The sequence below is a fragment of the Myodes glareolus genome, chromosome 18 (genome assembly GCF_982192425.1).
Source record: "Myodes glareolus chromosome 18, mMyoGla1.1, whole genome shotgun sequence".
NCBI classification, from domain to species: domain Eukaryota; kingdom Metazoa; phylum Chordata; class Mammalia; order Rodentia; family Cricetidae; genus Myodes; species Myodes glareolus.
Window position 1 is genome coordinate 65,717,204 of NC_142043.1, and position 17,131 is coordinate 65,734,334.

The window sequence follows — 17,131 nt, forward strand, 5'->3', positions numbered from 1 at the left end:
AGCTTCCTTCCTCTACCCTCAGTCAGAATCCCCTGATCTTTGGAGTTGGAGGGATGGCTCAGCAGTTAAGAGTAATGATGGCTTTTGTAGAGGAACCAGGTTCAATTCCCAGCACCCATCCAGTGGCTCACAACCATCCACAACTCCAGTTCCAGGGCATCCTATGTCCTCTTTTGATCTCTATACACACATGGTACACATATGTGCATACATGAAGGTGAAGCATTCATACACATAAAATAAGTACATCTAAAAAACCAAAACACTGACTGGGCGATGGTGGCACACGCCTATAATCCCAGCACTCAGGAGGCAGAAGCAGGTGGATCTCTGTGAATTTGGGGCCAGCCTGGTCTACAAGAGCTAATTCCAGAGTTCCAGGACATACTCCAGAGCCACAGAGAAACCCTGTCTCAAAAAAAAAAAAAAAAAAAAAACAAAACCAAACTGGGCTGGAGAGATGGCTCAGCAGTTAAGAGCACTGGCTATTATTCTAGAGGTCCTGAGTTCAATTCCCAGCAACCACATGGTGACTCACAACCACCAGTAATGAGATCTGGTGCCCTCTTCTGGTGCACAGACATACATGCAGACAGAACGTTGGATATATAGCAAATAAATAAATCTTTAAAAACAAAAACAAAAAAACCTTAACAAGCAACAAAGAAGCAATGTTTTCTAACATGAGCAGTGATCACGTTTCTTTCCTTTTTCCTTTTGACATACAACTTTGTGTAGCCCAGGCTAACCTGAAACTTGCTACCTTGCCACAGGTGACCTTGAAGCTCTGATTCTTGGGTAGGGTGGTGGTGGTGCGTGCCTTAAACCCAGCACTCAGGGAGGCAAAGGCAGGGGGATCTCTGTGAGTTTGGGACCAGCCTGGTCTACAGGGCAAGTTCCAGGACAGGCTCAAAAGCTACAGAAACCTGGTCCCAAAAAAACAAAAAGTAAAAAAAGGAGAAGAAGAGGAGAAGGGAGAGGAGGAAGAAGGAGAAGAAGAAGAGGAGGAGGAGGAGGAGGAGGAGTCCCCTGCTGCCTCTCTCAAGTGCTGGGATGAATTGGATATGTATTTAAATGTTATTATTACACTTGTCTCGGGTAAGGTCTCTATTGCTGTGATAAAACACTGTGGCCAAAAGCAACATGGGAGGAAAAGGTTTATTTGGTTTACTTATCCCAAGAGACAGGTGTCAGTTCCTGAGGAAAGTCAGGGCAAACACTCAGAACCGGGAGGCAGGAACTGAAGCAGAGGCCACTGGAGGAGCATCGTTGACTTGCTCCCCATGGCTTACCCAGTCTGCCTTCTTATATCACCTAGGACCACCTGTCTGGGTGACGCCTGCAACTGCGGGCTGAGTCCTCCCACGTCAACCATCAATCAAGAGAATGTCCCCACAGATTGCCCCACACGCTAACCTGATGGAGGCGTTTTCTCAGTAAGATTTCCTCTTCCCGGAGAAGTCCGGGTTGGCTTCAGATTGGCAAGAACGACGGCATCTTTTTGTTTCTACTTGGTTATTATGTGCTCATGTGTGACCACCTGCATGCCATGCTACACGTGGGGTGAGAGGACAAGTTTCGGGAGCTGGTTCTCTCCTTCTGTCAGGCGAGTCCTGAGGCTCGGACCCAGGTTATCAGGCTTGGCTTGGTGGCGGGTGCCTCGTCCTCCTGAGCCATCTCCCTAGCCCGAATTGGTTTTCATTGTATCTGCATGTGGAGACTGGAACTCACAGAGATCCTCCTGCCTATGGAAGTGTTTATTTTGAGGTGATTTTCCTTTTTTTTTTTTAAATTTATTTATTTACTTTGTATACAATATTCTGTCTGTGTGTATGCCTGCAGGCCAGAAGAGGGCAACAGACCCCATTACAGATGGTTGTGAGCCACCATGTAGTTGCTGGGAATTGAACTCAGGACCTTTGGAAGAGCAAGTAATGCTCTTAACCTCTGAGCCATCTCTCCAGCCCCTTGAGGTGATTTTCACATAGCCCAAGCATAGCCTTGAGCTTCGGATCCTCCTGCCTTCGACTTCGGAGTGCTAACTTTACAAGACTCCTCTGTCATACCTGGTTGTGGGCAGTGCTGGGGATGGCTCCCAGGCTTTCATGGATGCAAACACTGTCACCTTTGCCACATCGCGAGCCTCCAACAGTTGCATTTCTTGGACGGTTTCTGTGCAAGCTGGAGGCTGCTCACCGCAGTGCTAGTTACCATAGGAGCTCAGGGAAGACAACCTGGTGCTCTGCCGTCAGTGGAAGCAACTGGTGAATAGTGCGCTTCTTACTGTATGTGCGTGGGTGGGCATGAAACCGCGAGCCTGCGCAGATGGAGGACACCTCAGGATTTCATTCCTCCCTTCCACCGAGTTGCTAGGCGAGTGCTAGTCCTAGTGGGTCCTAGGAATTGAACACAAGTCAGTAGTCTTGGCAATGAGCACCTGTACCAACTCAGCCAGTTTATCCATCCTTTACCTCACAGAATTACCCAGTCTTGCGCTTGGTATCCTCCTGCCTCAGCCACCTTATTCCTCTAACCTGGAATTGCAAGCATGGGTCACCGGGCCTGGTTTATATTGAGTTTCCTAAATTGTATTTCATCTCTGTTCATAATTTCTATGATGAGGGAAAAGGGAAACAAGCAATGCCAGCACCCCAGTTGTTAGGAGAAGGCAGGGGTACAGCTCCAGAAGCTCTCCTAGCACTCCTGAGCCTGGAGGAGCGCCCCAAAGCCAGGTCCTTATTTAGACAGAGATCCAGCTCGACTACCAGCAGGAATCTTTCCCCAAGCATCTCTCCTCCCTCCTTCACTGCGTGGCCAGCTGTAGCCCGCTCTCCCCTGGGGCCTCCCTTCTCCTTGGTAGTGGCAGCCCAGGCCAGACTGCACATATGTACCTCGTTTAGAGGCAGCCAGCACCAAAGTCGGCACATCTGGCTGCGGCGAGACAAAGTGCACTGCAGGGCAGTGAAGGGGAAGGTGCATGTCAGGACAGGCCATGGGGCTCTGCTGACATCTGGACAGTGGAGGGTGGCCAGTGGCGGGCTACAGGCCTGTGCTAACCAAACTAGCCTGGTCCCTCAGTTGCTGAAGAGAGAGCTCTCCCTGACTGGCCTACCCCACCTGCAGTCTTTGGAGGCTGAATCCTGTAGAGGATGCAGAGGCAGGTGCTCTGTTGTTTGTGGAAGCCTGAGGCAGGGGATTGCTTCAGGACCTGCTGTGAGAACAGGACTACCAGCTTGTGGTAGCCAGACTTTGTGACTGCAGGCGGCCTTGTGGCTGCAGGCGGTTGGAGCCTGAAGCAGATAGGTGGGTTAAGAGGCACATCTGAGGTCCCTCCCGAACTCCAGGACACCTGCAGGACCCTGTTGTAACACCACGTGTCAGCTTCAGGATTTGAGAAGCTTAGGGTCAGAAGCAGCCTGCCAGTTCCTGCCTTCAGGCTACAGCAGCTGCTCCCGAGGTCCTGGCTGAAATTGGCCTGAGATAAAAGTCTCTAACCAACCAATGAAAGTCCAGAGAATCTCAGACTAGCCCCAGCCCTTCCCAGCTGAGCTGCAGGAACCCCAGATCCCCAGCCTGTGCTCTCATCTTCCCAGCCTCATGCAGTGAGCAGAAGTGCCTGCAGGCATCCTCACCAAAGCCCCCAGAAAGAATACAGGGTAATTAGGCTAGAAGTCCAGAGATGTGTGGGGCCCCTAACTTCTCTCTCTCTCTCTCTCTCTCTCTCTCTCTCTCTCTCTCTCTCTCTCTCTCTCTCTGATAGGGTCTCCGGTAGTTCAGGCTGACCTTGGACTCACTGTGTAGCTCAGGCTAGCCTTGAATTCCTGATCACCTTGCCTCCCCTTCCCAAATGCTGGGATTACAGACAGGTGCCATCACTATACCTAGTTTTAGGGCGGAAGTTCTTACAAAGCTATTTTAACAACAAGGGGCTGGAGAGATGGGTCAGGGGTTAAGAGCACTGGCTCTTAACTGCCCAGAGGACCTGGGTTCCGTTCCCAGCACACACATGATGGTGGACTACCATCTATAATTCTAGTCCCAGAGGATTCAACACCCTCTTCTGGCTTCTATGAACCCTGCATAAACACAGACACACAAGCAAGCAAAACACCCATACATAATATAAAAGAATTAAAAAAAATTAGGGCCGGGTGGTGGTGGTGCACACCTTTAACCCCAGAACTCAGGAGACAGAGGCAGGCAGATCTCTGTGAGTCTGAGGCCAGCCTGGTCTACAAGAGCTAGTGCCAGGAAAGGCTCCAAAGCTACAAACAAACAAACAAACAAACCCTGTCTCAAAAAACCAATATATATATTAAACAAACTGCACCCACGCACACAGAATGTATGTAATGTGTCTGGGTTGTAGTTAAGTTGGCACAGAACTTCTCCGACAAGCCCAAATGCCTGATTGATTCACAACATTGCATAAACCCGGTCTGGTGGTTTAACCTGTGATCTCAGTTCTTAGGAGGTGGGAGCAGAAAGATCAGAAGTTCAAGGTCATCCTGGGCTACGGGAGTTCATGGCCAGTCTGAGATACATAAACTCTGTCTCAATTTGTTTTTTTCTTTTTTTAATAAGATAAAACAATGACAACAAAACAAACAAACAAACAAAAACAAAAACTCTGTCTCAAAAATAAAAGGATATTAAGTCGGGCAGTAGTGGTGCACGCCTTTAATTCCAGAACTCGGGAGGCAGAGGTAGGGGGATTTATGTGAGTTTGAGGCCAGCCTGGTCTACAGAGTGAGTTTCAGGACAGGCTGCATAGCTACTGAGAAACTCTGTCTTGAAAAATAAAAACAAAAACAAAAAAACAAAAAAAAGATACTTAAAAACTAATATATTCTATAACAGAGTTATAATACAATTACATATATAATGGGGGGTTGCACTTTTCTTTTGGGAATAATTTTGGTTTTTTTTTTGAGACAGGGTCTTTTTAAAAAAGATTTATTTATTTATTATGTATACTGTGTTCTGCCTGCATGGTTGCCTACAGGCCAGAAGAGGACACCAAATCTCACTACAGATGGATGTGAGCCACCATGTGGTTGCTGGGAATTGACCTCTGGAAGAGCAGCCAGTGCTTTTAACCACTGAACCATCTCTCCAACCCCTGAGACAGGGTCTTACTATATAGCCCTGGGAGGCCTAGAACTTACTATGTAGACCAGACTGGCTTCACACTCACAGAGATCCACCTGTGTGTCCCTCCTCAGTGCAGCTCAATCAGTTTTTCTTGAGACAGTGTCTTACACTATAGATTGGGTTGGCTTGAAACTCACCAGGTAGCCCAGTTTAGTCTGAAATGGTGGCAATCCCCCTGCCTCAGCCTCCCAAGTGTTGAGATTATAAGCACGAACCATTAGTGCCTGGTTATTTTCCATTTACAGAAAAGCTGCAGAAAGCTCCTCTAAACCCTTCGCCCATTTCTCCAAAGATTAGTGTGTTGCATAACTTTGGCAAATGCAATGTTAAGAAAGTAACATTGGCACAGAATCATGAACTAAACCAGACCTTCCCTGTCACCATTTCCCCCAATACATATGTGACTTAATGCTTGCTAATTATCCACATTAGGAGAAGAAAAAAGAAATAGATCATATATATATATATATATACATATATATATATATATATATATACACACACATATATATATGTAATCCTAGAACTTGGGATGTGGAGGCAGAAGGATCAGGAGCTCAAGGTCATCCTCAGCCACACAGGGAGTCTGAGGTCAGTCTGGTCTAGCTGGATTCTGGGAGTGTCTGTAGAACTCATTTGCATATACCCACTCTCACAGATACATACACGTACATCTCTAGGTTCATTCCGTCCCCCACACTGCCAAATGGAAACAATAAATTTCAAGATGAGTAGAAATAAAATTTAAAACCAAGGGGAAGAGGATAAGAACATGAGGGAACGGAATAGCTGAGTTGGGGGAGGGGCAGAGAGGGGGAGCAATGAAAGAGATACCTTGATAGAGGGAGCCATTGTTGGGTTAGGGAGAAACCTGGTGCCAGGGAAACTCCCAGGAATCCACAAGGATGACCCCAGCTGAGACCCCTAGCAATAATGGAGAGGGTGCCTGAACTGGCCTGCCCCTGTAGTCAGACTGGTGACTACCCTAATTGTCATCATAGAACCTTCATCCAGTAACTGATGGAAGCAGATGCAGAGATCCACAGCTAAGCATTGGGCTAAGTTCTGGAAGTCCAACTGAAGAGAGGGAGGAGGGATCACATGAGCAAGGGGGGGTCAAGACCATGATGGGAAAACCCACAGAGACAATTGACCTGAGCTAGTGGATGCTCACTGAGTTGGTACTGACAGCTGGGGAACCTGCATGGGACCGAACTAGGTCCTCTGAATGTGAATGACAGTTGTGTGGCTTGGTCTTCTTGTGAGGCCCCTGGCAGTGGGACCAGGATTTATCCCTGGTGCATGAACTGGCTTTTTGGAGCCCATTCCCTGTGGTGGGATACCATGCTCAACCTTGATACAAGAAGAGGTTTGGTCCTGCCTCAGCTTGATAAACCAAGCTTTGTTGACTCCCCGTGTGTAACATGAGGGGGCCGGCTTGTTGGGGTTTCTGTCCCGCCCGGTACCCCACAACCGGCAACTCCCAACGAAAATCACACACAGGACTCCATAAGGTTATAAGCTGATTGGTCCATTAGGTCAGGCTACTTATTAGTTCTTATGACTTATCTTAACCCATTATTCTGATCTGTGTTAGCCACATGGGCTCAGTACCTTTCTCAGTGTGACAGCTTACATGTTGCCTCTTCGGTGGTCTGTGCAGGAGTGGCGGAGGGACTTTCCTCCTCCGTAGCCTTATTCTATTCTCATTGCCCCGCCTCTACTTCCTGTCTGGTTGACCTGCCTATACTTCCTGCATGGCCAATCAGAGTTTTATTAAAATACATGATTGACATAATATAGACAATTCTCCCACACCACCCGTGGGCGTCTCACCCTTTCTGAGGAGTGGGGGTAGGGTGGGGGTGAAGGTGTGGGGAGAAGGAGAGGAGAAGGAGAGGAGGGAAAACTGTGGTTGGTATGTAAATGAAAAAAAAATTTAATTAAAATTAAACCTTTGAGGCCAGGGGTAGTGACACACGCTTTTAATCCCAGCACTTGAGAGGCCAGCCTGGTCTACAGAGTAAGTTCCAAACCAGCCAGGGCTACATTGTGAGACCCAGGTCTGGACAACAGAAGATAAAAAGCTACCTTTGAAATGGGCGTCTTCATCTTTGCAGCAGCTTCCCACTGGAAGAGCTTGTGCTGCAGGTTCACTTCCATAAAACCTACAGGGGAAAACCAGAAGATTGTATCCAAATGGTTCCACACTGCCTTACATACTTTCAAAAGAGTTATAATTTTAACGTGTGTGTGTGTGTGTGTGTGTGTGTGTGTGTGTGTATGTGTGTGTGTGTTACCCTCAGAGGCCAGAAGAGGGCATCAGATCTCCTGGGCTGGAGTTAAGGTGACTGTGAGGTATCACCTGGGTGCTGGGGACAAATGGTCCCCCGCCAGAGCAGCCATTACTCTAAACTTCCGGCCACTTCTCCAGCTCCCTCCTTAGACATTTCTGACGGCTGAATTACTACCGGTTCTTACATTGAAGGTGAAATACATGGTCAGCCAGGTGGCTCAGCGTGGAATGGCACATGCCGGTAAGGCTGAGGACCCAAGGTAGATCTGCGGAATCCACACGATGGAAGGAGAGAGCTGGGTTTTGTGAGTTGCCCTCCGACCTCCACATTCATGCCGTGACTGTCTCACACACATGTGCCCCCATCCCCACCCCACCCCACAAATACATAAGTGTAAAAAAAAAAATCTAAGGTGAAATAACATGTAGAAATGTTTTAAATTCTATTGGTTTTTTGAGACAGGGTTTCTCTGTGTAACAGTCCTGGCTGTCCTGAAACTTGCTTTGTGGACCAGGCTGACCTTTAACTCATAGAGATCCACCTGCCTCTGCCTCCCAAGCAGGGATTAAAGGCATGCACCATCACCACCTGGCCATAACATGTAAAATTTTTAGTTTCTCTCTTGGCGATGGGTGCTGGAAATTGAACCCAGGTTCTCTGGAAGAGCAGCCCACACTCTTAACTGCTAAGCCATCTCTCTAACTCCCCAATCTCTTTTTAAAAGATTTCATTTATCTGATGTGTGTGCATGTGGTGTGCATGTGTGTATGTGTGCATGTGTATTTGCACACCTGCAAGTGTGCCACAGAAGAATGCATGTGGAGATCAGAGCAAAACTTGAGGACTTATCCTTTCTGGCACAGGGGTCCCAAGGATTGAATCTAGATCAGCAGGCTTGGCAGCACAAGCCCCACCTTGCTTTTTGAGGCAGGGTAACTCAGTGGCTCATGGGTGAAGCATCACTGACTGACCACCGTGCTCCTGTGACCCTCTGTCTTTGACCTCCCAGTTTGAGATTAGAAACATGTGCTCCTATACCTGGCCTTTTGCATGGGTGCCGGGAATTGAACTCTGGTCCTCATGCCTCTGTGGCAAGCATTTTATGGGATGAGGTATCTCCCCAGGCCCTGTGCCTTTGTTGAGATGTGGTTTCATGTAGCCCAGGCTGCAGCAGAATTCAACACTAAACTACAATGACCTTGAACTCCCAATCCTCCTGTTTCTGCGTCCTCAGTGTGATTACAGGCCAGGCATGGGTCACCAGGGCCTGTTTTATGCCCCCAAACATGCTATCAACAGGGCCATGTACACATCAACTGTCTTGTCTTGCTCTCTGACGGGATTACAGTCATGTGTCAAAAAGTTTAACTTTTTTTTGTTGTTTCTTTTTCAAATTCTCTCTTCTTTTGCAGTTCTGAGAATCAAAGCGAAGGTCTCATGAGTGCTGGGTAAGTACCCTCCCACTGGGTTACTTGGGTAGCCCTTGACATTTTAGAATTATTCCAACCAAGGCTATTTGGCCGCCCCTCACCTTTCACAAAGGAACCAATGCCAACTTGTTCTCAGAGAGGAGGAGAGACTGGAGGAGGCTGAGCTTTCTATTCATAGTGCGTGTGGGAGCTCTCATGGAGTTAGTAATATTTGTGCCCACAGGTTGGGACACCCTCTTCTCGTCTCGAGGTACCTAGGAAACCTAATTAATTATGGAACCATGGAGCACGGCTGAGTTAATATAGAATCAAGGCCGAGGGAGTTAGCTGTCTCGGGGGATGTTTATGACAAGCTGTGGGGCGCTCTGGTGAGTCACCGCCATGCTCTTTGAGAGGACACAATTGCCTTCCCTGAGGCAGCAAGGCCACTGGTCTCTCTTCAGGTGTCCTCTTCCCAGGCAGGGCTGGAGATGCACACAGGGCTGGGCAGCCCTCCCTCCCCGCTTTGCTGGCTCCCCTGAGAGACTGTGCATTCTGTCCAGGCCTGCTCTCGTCACAGCAGATCTTCCCAACAACCTCCCACTTCCCAGAATGCAGCTGGGCATCCACTGATGATGCTACAGACCAATTGTACCCTGGGGACATCTCTCTCTAGAGAGAGTCCTTCTGGGAAGGTTTCCTGTGGTCAAGCCCAGCTGTGCAGACCGGCTCCCTCCCAGCCACCATCCAGGCTAGTTCCTGCATACAGAAGGACCGGGACTGGAGAGGGGACAGAGATGCACAAAGCCCCTTCCATCTCTGTTCCGTGCTTTGGGCAAGGACACTTGACATCCTTTAGCTTGCTGAAGTGTCAAAACAAGCTTTGTGGTTGGACACAGTGGCGCATGCCTTTAATACTTGGACTTGGAAGGCAGAGGCAGGCAGATGTCTAAGTTCAAAATTAACCTGGTCTACATATCGAGTCCCAGGCCAGTCAGGGCTACAAAGTGAGACCCAGTCTCAAAATAACAATTACTAACAATATTCGAGAAGTTTGAAGTCATTCTAGGGTATAAAGGAGTTCAAGGCCAGCCTAAGCTACAAGAGACCCTAAAACAAAAAACAAAACAACCCTCCCAAAACCCTACAAATGCATGCATACAAACACACACACACACACACACACACACACACACACACACACTTATCAAGCAGACTCACAATCTGAGACCCAGGGAATTAATTCAGAGGCCAGTTCCCTCTCAAAGAGAGAAAACTATTGACGAACTCTTGAACTCTCCCAGCACAAGGACATCTTCCTCCAGGGCTGAGGAGACCCCTGGCTGTGACGACAGCAGCCTGGCTGTGGGGTCAGCAAACCTGAGCTCAGGGACCTGCGACCTCTCCACACATCCCTGAGGGTCCCACAGTTGATGGGACACCCAGACCCACTCTGGCTACCGCCAAAAAGGAGGGAGGCGTCATAGGAAAGCTGAACTGGAAAGGTAGGTAGCCAGGGGAGGGGCCCCATGTGATACAGAACAGCTCTTCTACAGGGAGTACCCAAATTCTTTCTCCAGGCCTTAAAAACTGAGACCAAAGTCAACCACAGTCGTTGACTCTTGGCCTGGTGTCCCCTGCTGCTTCCTGGCTTTTATTTAGCTTCTTGTTCCTGCCCATCACCTTCTCACATAGCCTCCGCTCCCTCCCGCTGCGGCCCTCTGGGTTCTATGCACCTACAGCACAGCAGTATATTAGGGAGTGGAGTCCTGCTTGCTGGGGAAATCATTGTCCAATACAGAAGATGCCACAGCTCAGTTGAATGGTCCTTCTCGCCTACCTACTCAGTTGTAAACAGATACCTGTGTCAGGCCAAACCCCCGACTGGGGCTTGGTGGCTAGGGTGTGGCTCCAAAGACCAGCAGCGGAGGGCGGGCCTTTGGGCGTGGCAGATGCGGCTCACCCTCAGAGAGCAGCGCCCACTGTCTCCCCTCCCCCCATCCAGAATAAGAACTATTTTTATAGAGGGGGGATAGCCTAATGCAATTAAATGTGGTCAGTTACTGGCGCCTGCCCGCAGCGTCCACCTCATTCACATGCCGCTGCAGGAGGGACAGCCACGGGTTCAGCGTTTCCCCGTCGCTCAGGTGGATGGCACGCCCTTCACACGGGACTGCGCACTCAGCCGCAAGGATGCTGGTGTTGTTGGGCCAGTTCCAAGTCCCACGGTTCAGCCTGCTCTCAACACGTCCTTTAGAGGGTGGTCACTCTGGATGGTTCAGCAAACTCACAGACAGCATGCGCGCGTGCGTGCACGATTTTGTGTGTGTGTGTGTGTGTGTGTGTGTGTGTGTGTGTATGCGCGCGTGTGAAGGGACAGAGATGCTAACTTGCAATGGGTAGCTCTCTGTGACAGCGTGTATAGATCCATTAAAATCATGTGATCACGTGGTTGGAGAGACACCTCACCAGCTAAGAGCACTCACTCCTCTCTTTCAGAGGACTTCAGTTCAGTACCCAGCCCTTTCTCATTGAGTGGCTCACAACCACCTGTAAATCTCACCCGGGGGCACCTGGATGCACATGGACCCGTGGACCTCCCTCCCCCGACATAAACACCTAATTTAGAAAGAAAACTTTTAAATCACACGACCAAAGACCATTCGGGTATGTGTTTCAATTGGCACAGTGCTTTACAGTGTGGAACACAGCCCCTGGCTTCCTTTTCCCACATCGCATAAGCCTAGTGCGGGGACCCTGTGCTAGTGATCCCAGCACCCGGGAACTACCTGAGGTCATCCTTGACTACATAGTGAGTTCTAGGTCAGCCTGGCCCACATGGGATTCTGCTTTAAAAGAACAAAATGAAAACAAGAATCCTGGTATCAGTTACCCATGAGTCTCTGAGTGTGTCTTTATATCGATATCTGTACTTACATAGAGGAGTTGAAGATGTATGACATTGTTTTTTTTGTTTTTTGTTTTTTTTTTGTTTTTTTTTTTTTTTTTTTTTTTTAGAGTCACTGTTTCCATGTTTTTAAAAACCTGGTTCTGGGGTCCCAGTGCATGTCCATATCCTATCCTAGCAAGTCCTCTACTACCTCAGCCATCTCCCTGGTCGCCAGGTGTGTGTGTGTGTGTGTGTGTGTGTGTGTGTGCGTGCGCGCGCGGTCAATCTGCATAGTAACCAAGATTTTGTTTCTCTTCTGGGACACATCAACTCCTATCACCTCTCACAGCAAGAGAAGAAACCTTCCAGAAAGCTCTGTCAAAACCAGCTCTCTGCAAACCTGGGGTAGGAAAGAGCAGGGTGATGGGGGGGGCATGCGAGCATTTGTTTTTTGTCTTTAACTATTTACTTAAATAAATCTAAAAAAAAATTCTGGGGGGCTGGAGAGATGGCTCAGTGGTTGGGAGCATTGCCTGCTCTTCCAGAGGTCCTGAGTTCAATTCCCAGCAACCACATGGTGGCTCACAACCATCTGTGATGAGGTCTGGTGCCCTTTTCTGGCCTGGAGGCATACATGCAGATAGAATACTGCATATAATAAATAAATAAATAAGTAAGTAAGTAAGAAAATATTTAAAAAATATCATAATTAAAAAAAATTCTGTGTGGGTATTTTGCCTGAATGTATATCTGTGCAGTGTGGAGGCCAGAACTAGAGTCAGCTGCCATGTGGGTGCTGGGAACTGAAGCAGGCCCTTTGGAAGAGCAGCCAGTGCTCTCGATGGTGAGCCGTCTCTCCAGCCCCAGCGTTTGTCTTTTAACTTTTGTACTCTACAGAGTTGAAAGGAGACAGCAGCATGGGTGTGTTATTTCGTGTATATGTGGGGTTTTGGTTATCCTCGGTTTTCACATTGTGAATACAAGACCCTTTTGTGATGGGGGACATGCCGTAATGAGATCTCCGAATGGCAGTGGGTGGCCACTGGGTGGCTGTCCTGTTGCCCCTTCTGCCAACTTGTAGTGAGGAGCTGCGGGCAGGCCTGCTTTTCATCCTGCCCAGCTCCCGCATGGCTAGCTTAGTCCCAGAAATAACAACACACAAATTGTATTCATTTAAGCACTGCCTGGCCCATTATCTCTAGAGAGCTAGTTACTGACTAACTCTCATATCTTGATATTAACCCATTTCTAATAATCTCGTGTAGCACCACGAGGTGGTGGCTTACCGGAAAAGATTCAGCATGTCTGACCTGGTGGCTGGCTCCATGGCGTCTGGCTCATAGCCCTCTTCTCAGCAGTTTGTTCTGTTTACTCCGCCCACCTAATTTTCTGTCCTATCAAGGGGCCAAGGCAGTCTCTTTATTGACCAATGAAAATAACACAATAGACAGATAACCCTCCTCCATCACCACTGCTGGTCACAACCATTGCACTAGTGGCCCACGCTTGGCCCAGGTGGCAAACAGAGCAGATATCCAGTGGATTTGGTCCCCACCCTCTCCTCTCTGATCACCAAGGACACAGTGGGTTCATAGTATGTCATGGCCTGGTGCCCCCAGCATGACCCATGGATGCTGGCTGCCAGGCCTCTGTGCTTAACTGGACTCCAGCCTGACCTTTTTGACCAGATCAGTTGTTTTCTGGGTCTGGCAATGGCACAGGGTGGCACTTGTAGGTTTGGCTGGGCACTCAGGGCTAAACCTTCTGTCTTGAGGGTCAGAACCTACCCTACCCAGCTTATTAGGTCTTGGATGCAGCTCTGGGCCAGCTGGACCCAGGTTCCTGAGCCAGCCAGGGTAAGGCCACTGGTGGTGGTGACCTGGGCACCTGGAGTCATACTGTGCTCATTGCTACCCTAGCAGTATGGCCTTACATGCGTCCTTTTGAGAGTTTCTATGGACGGTAGGTGGTGGTTTTCTTTGTGACCGTTGGCTACCAAACAACCACACAGAGACCTTTTTTGTTTCTTTATTTTTTGAGGCAGGGTTTCTCTGTAATACAGCACTGGCTGTCCTGGAACTCACTCTGCAAACCAGGTTGCCTTGGAACTCACGGAGATCAAACTGCCTCTGCCTCACGAATGCTGGGATTATAAAGGCATGTGCCACCGCCGCTCAGCTGAAATTTTTATCTCAGCTGGGCATGCTAGCACATGCTTCTAATCCCAGCACCCAGGAGGGCAAGGTTAGACTGGTCTACATAGTGAATTCCAGGACAGTCAGGGCTATGTAGAAAGATGCTGTTTCAAACAACAACAGCATAATAAAATAATAAAAATAATAGCCAGGTGATGGTGGTGGTGCACACCTTTAATCCCAGCACTCTGGAGGGATCTCGGTGAATTTGAGGTCAACCTGGTCTACAAAATGAGTTCCATGCTATCCAAGGCTACAAAGCGAGGTTTTATCAGCAAATGTGTATATAAATAAATAAACACAATAAAAAATAAAAACAACATATATGGTGCTTGCTTCGGCCGCACATATACTAAAAACAAACATGCATCTATAAGTAAATTAAATGAAACAAAAATCGTTATTAATATTATTATTTTCTTTGCTTAGTTTTTGAGACAGGGTTTCTCTGTAGCCCTGGCTGTCCTGTAACTCAGTCTGTAGACCAGGCTGGCCTCAAACTCTGCCTCCTCAGACGTGGGAAACTCACACCCGCTGAGTTTCCATATCTTTAAAATTTAAATAAACCTGCAACCTGGATCTGTGTCAAAGATCAGTGTGATGGTCGCTGTAGCTATCCTTGAGTTTTTCTAGAGTCTTCTAGGTGCACAACAGTACAGTGGTTAGATTGCAGAGAATGTTGGTATAGTGTTTAGCCAGCTTGCAGGAGACTCTGTATTCCAGCACCTTATAAATTGGGCAATGTGATTGATGTATACGTGTAATTCCGACACTCAGGAGGGAGAGGCAGAAGGATCAGGAGTTTAAGATTTGCCTAAGGAATTCAAGGCTAGCCTAGGCTACATGCGACTCCCGTGGACAGATGGACAGACAGACAGACAGATTAGTGGATACTAGATGGACACATAGAGAGACAGAGGATGAGGCTGCAGCTGGTAGGGCACCCTGGGGCCTGCCAAGGGGCCCGCTGCTTCCTGGCCCTCTCCACAACCCCCCTCTGTTCCTGATCCCTGTGGCTCTCAAGCTTGGGAGGAGTCCCATGTGAATCTATCGCTTTCACTTTCTCAATGAGAACGTTTCAGAGATGGAGGTTGTGTGTCCTTGGGCTTTGAAACCGTCCTGGTGCCTACCCTAGCCCAGAGAACTTGTGGGTGGTCAAACAGGGCTCAGAAATGGAGATACTGGTCACCAGAGCTCCTCAGATGCCACTTTGTCAGTCCCCAAACACACCTGTGCTGGCAGGTCTGAGGGGGCACCCGCTGAGACAGCAGAGCTTTTCCCTGCCAGCCACATGAGGGCTGCCCATGTGCCCACACACTTCTGTGCTTTCTGGGCAACTGTCTCCAGGAACAGAGCTACTCCGTAACCAAAAACCTTCCTGAGAATCCCGTGGGTCAAGGTGGCCAAGATGGTACTGCTCACCACAGGGCAGATGACAATAGGGGCTGGGCCAAGAGTCCTGTAAACCTGGAGAGAAGGCAAGCCCACGTTGGGGGGCCTCCCTGACCCCAGACTTTGGTCCTGGACTTCTTGAGGCCTGAGGTTCCTACTCCATCCTAGGCCTCTGCCGTCACTGCTTTCATGGCCAGTAGGGCCTTTTCCCAGACAAACTTTATTTTATTTTTTTAAAAATATTTATTTATTTATTATGTATACAATATTCTTTCTGTGTGTATGTCTGCAGGCCAGAAGAGGGCACCAGACCTCATTACAGATGGTTGTGAGCCACCATGTGGTTGCTGGGAATTGAACTCAGGACCTTTAGAAGAGCAGGCAATGCTCTTAACCTCTGAGCCATCTCTCCAGCCCCCAGACAAACTTTAAATGAGAAGAGAAGGCAAGGCAGGTATTAGGATCTGCTGAGGCAGGAGCCAGGAGGCCAGTGCACAAGGGAGGTGGGGGTGGCATCTACTCTCCCCAGCCCCGCCCCCTCACAGCCTCTGCAGAACACCCAATGATCAGTTTTGTTGAGGGCTTGAGGGTGACCCTCAGGACGGGGGGTCTGCCTCCTGGTTGGGAGGTGGAGCAGCCCTGACTGTGAGCACCGAGCAATGGTGACTCAGGTCAGTCACAGGGACCCAGGGAACACCCCAACAATGACCTGGGAACCCTGTCAGCAGACCACAGAACCGGGACCTTGTGGCTCCATCAGAAAGCAAGGATTTTGGAAATTTGCTCTGGGACTTTGGCAAAATTCTATGTCCAGCTTCGGGTATTTTGGGGGAAGTTACTAAAACAAAACAAAGCAAGACAAAAACAGACTTCACCTTCACAGCTGCTTACGAATTAGCTGTTCCTCACTTCAAAACGGTAACCCTGTCTTTTTGTGTTTGCTTGACCTTGGGTCTTCCCTGATTAACCCAGGCTAGCTCCTCACTCAGTACTGTCAGAGGATGACCTTGAACAATGTGAGCCTCCTTACCTGGTCCACTCTTTCTAACTCTGCTGGGGCCCTGTCACCTGAACAATACCTCAGAGAGCAAGGCACGTTATCCCACAATGGCGGTTAGTTCCCAACCTTTACAGCCTGGACCTTGTGGCTCTCTGCCTATTGCCTTCGGTCTGATTTCTGAGATGGCTCTTGCTATGTAGCCCAGGCTAGCTTCCAATTTATGCTTTATGGTTCTCCTGCCTCAGCCTCCCAACTACATCACCATGCCTCTATTTTGCATGTCTTTTAAAGTGTGTGTGTGTGTGTGTGTGTGTGTGTGTGAGAGAGAGAGAGAGAGAGAGAGAGAGAGTGAGAGAGAGTTTCATTGTGGTCTGGAACTCCCTTATGTAGACTAGGCTGGCCTAGAACTCACAGAGATTTGCCTACTTCGGCCTCCCAAGTGCTGGGATTAAAGGCATGTGCTCCCACACCCAGCTATAAAATTTTTATTACATATAAATTTGTTTTGTTTGATTTTTTTCCCCCTGTGTAACAGCCCTGGCTGTCCTGGAACTCACTTCGTAAACCAGACTGGATTTGAACTCAGAGATCCACCTGCTTCTGCCTCCCAAGTGCTGGGATTAAAGTTCCACCATGCCCAGCCTCTTTCCATTTTTTAAAATGTGGGTTGGGGGGGATCAAATTCAGGTCTCCGGGTTTACAAGTTTACAAGTATAAATAAATAAACACATTTTAAAAATTACATCCCCAAACCTGGAGCCATGATTCACCAGTTAAGTGGGGCTGCTGTTCTT

At 48.6% G+C, this 17,131-nt stretch overlaps 1 long non-coding RNA gene across 1 annotated transcript; it reads right to left on the reverse strand.

Moving 5' to 3' along the window:
• Positions 1 to 1,144: 1,144 nt before the first annotated feature.
• On the reverse strand, positions 1,145 to 13,103 carry LOC125411298 (uncharacterized). Its single transcript, XR_015735412.1, has 3 exons — positions 13,037 to 13,103; positions 7,246 to 7,322; positions 1,145 to 2,396 (listed from the first exon to the last, which is right to left on the reverse strand). It is a non-coding gene; the product is annotated as an uncharacterized LOC125411298 (long non-coding RNA).
• Positions 13,104 to 17,131: the final 4,028 nt, after the last annotated feature.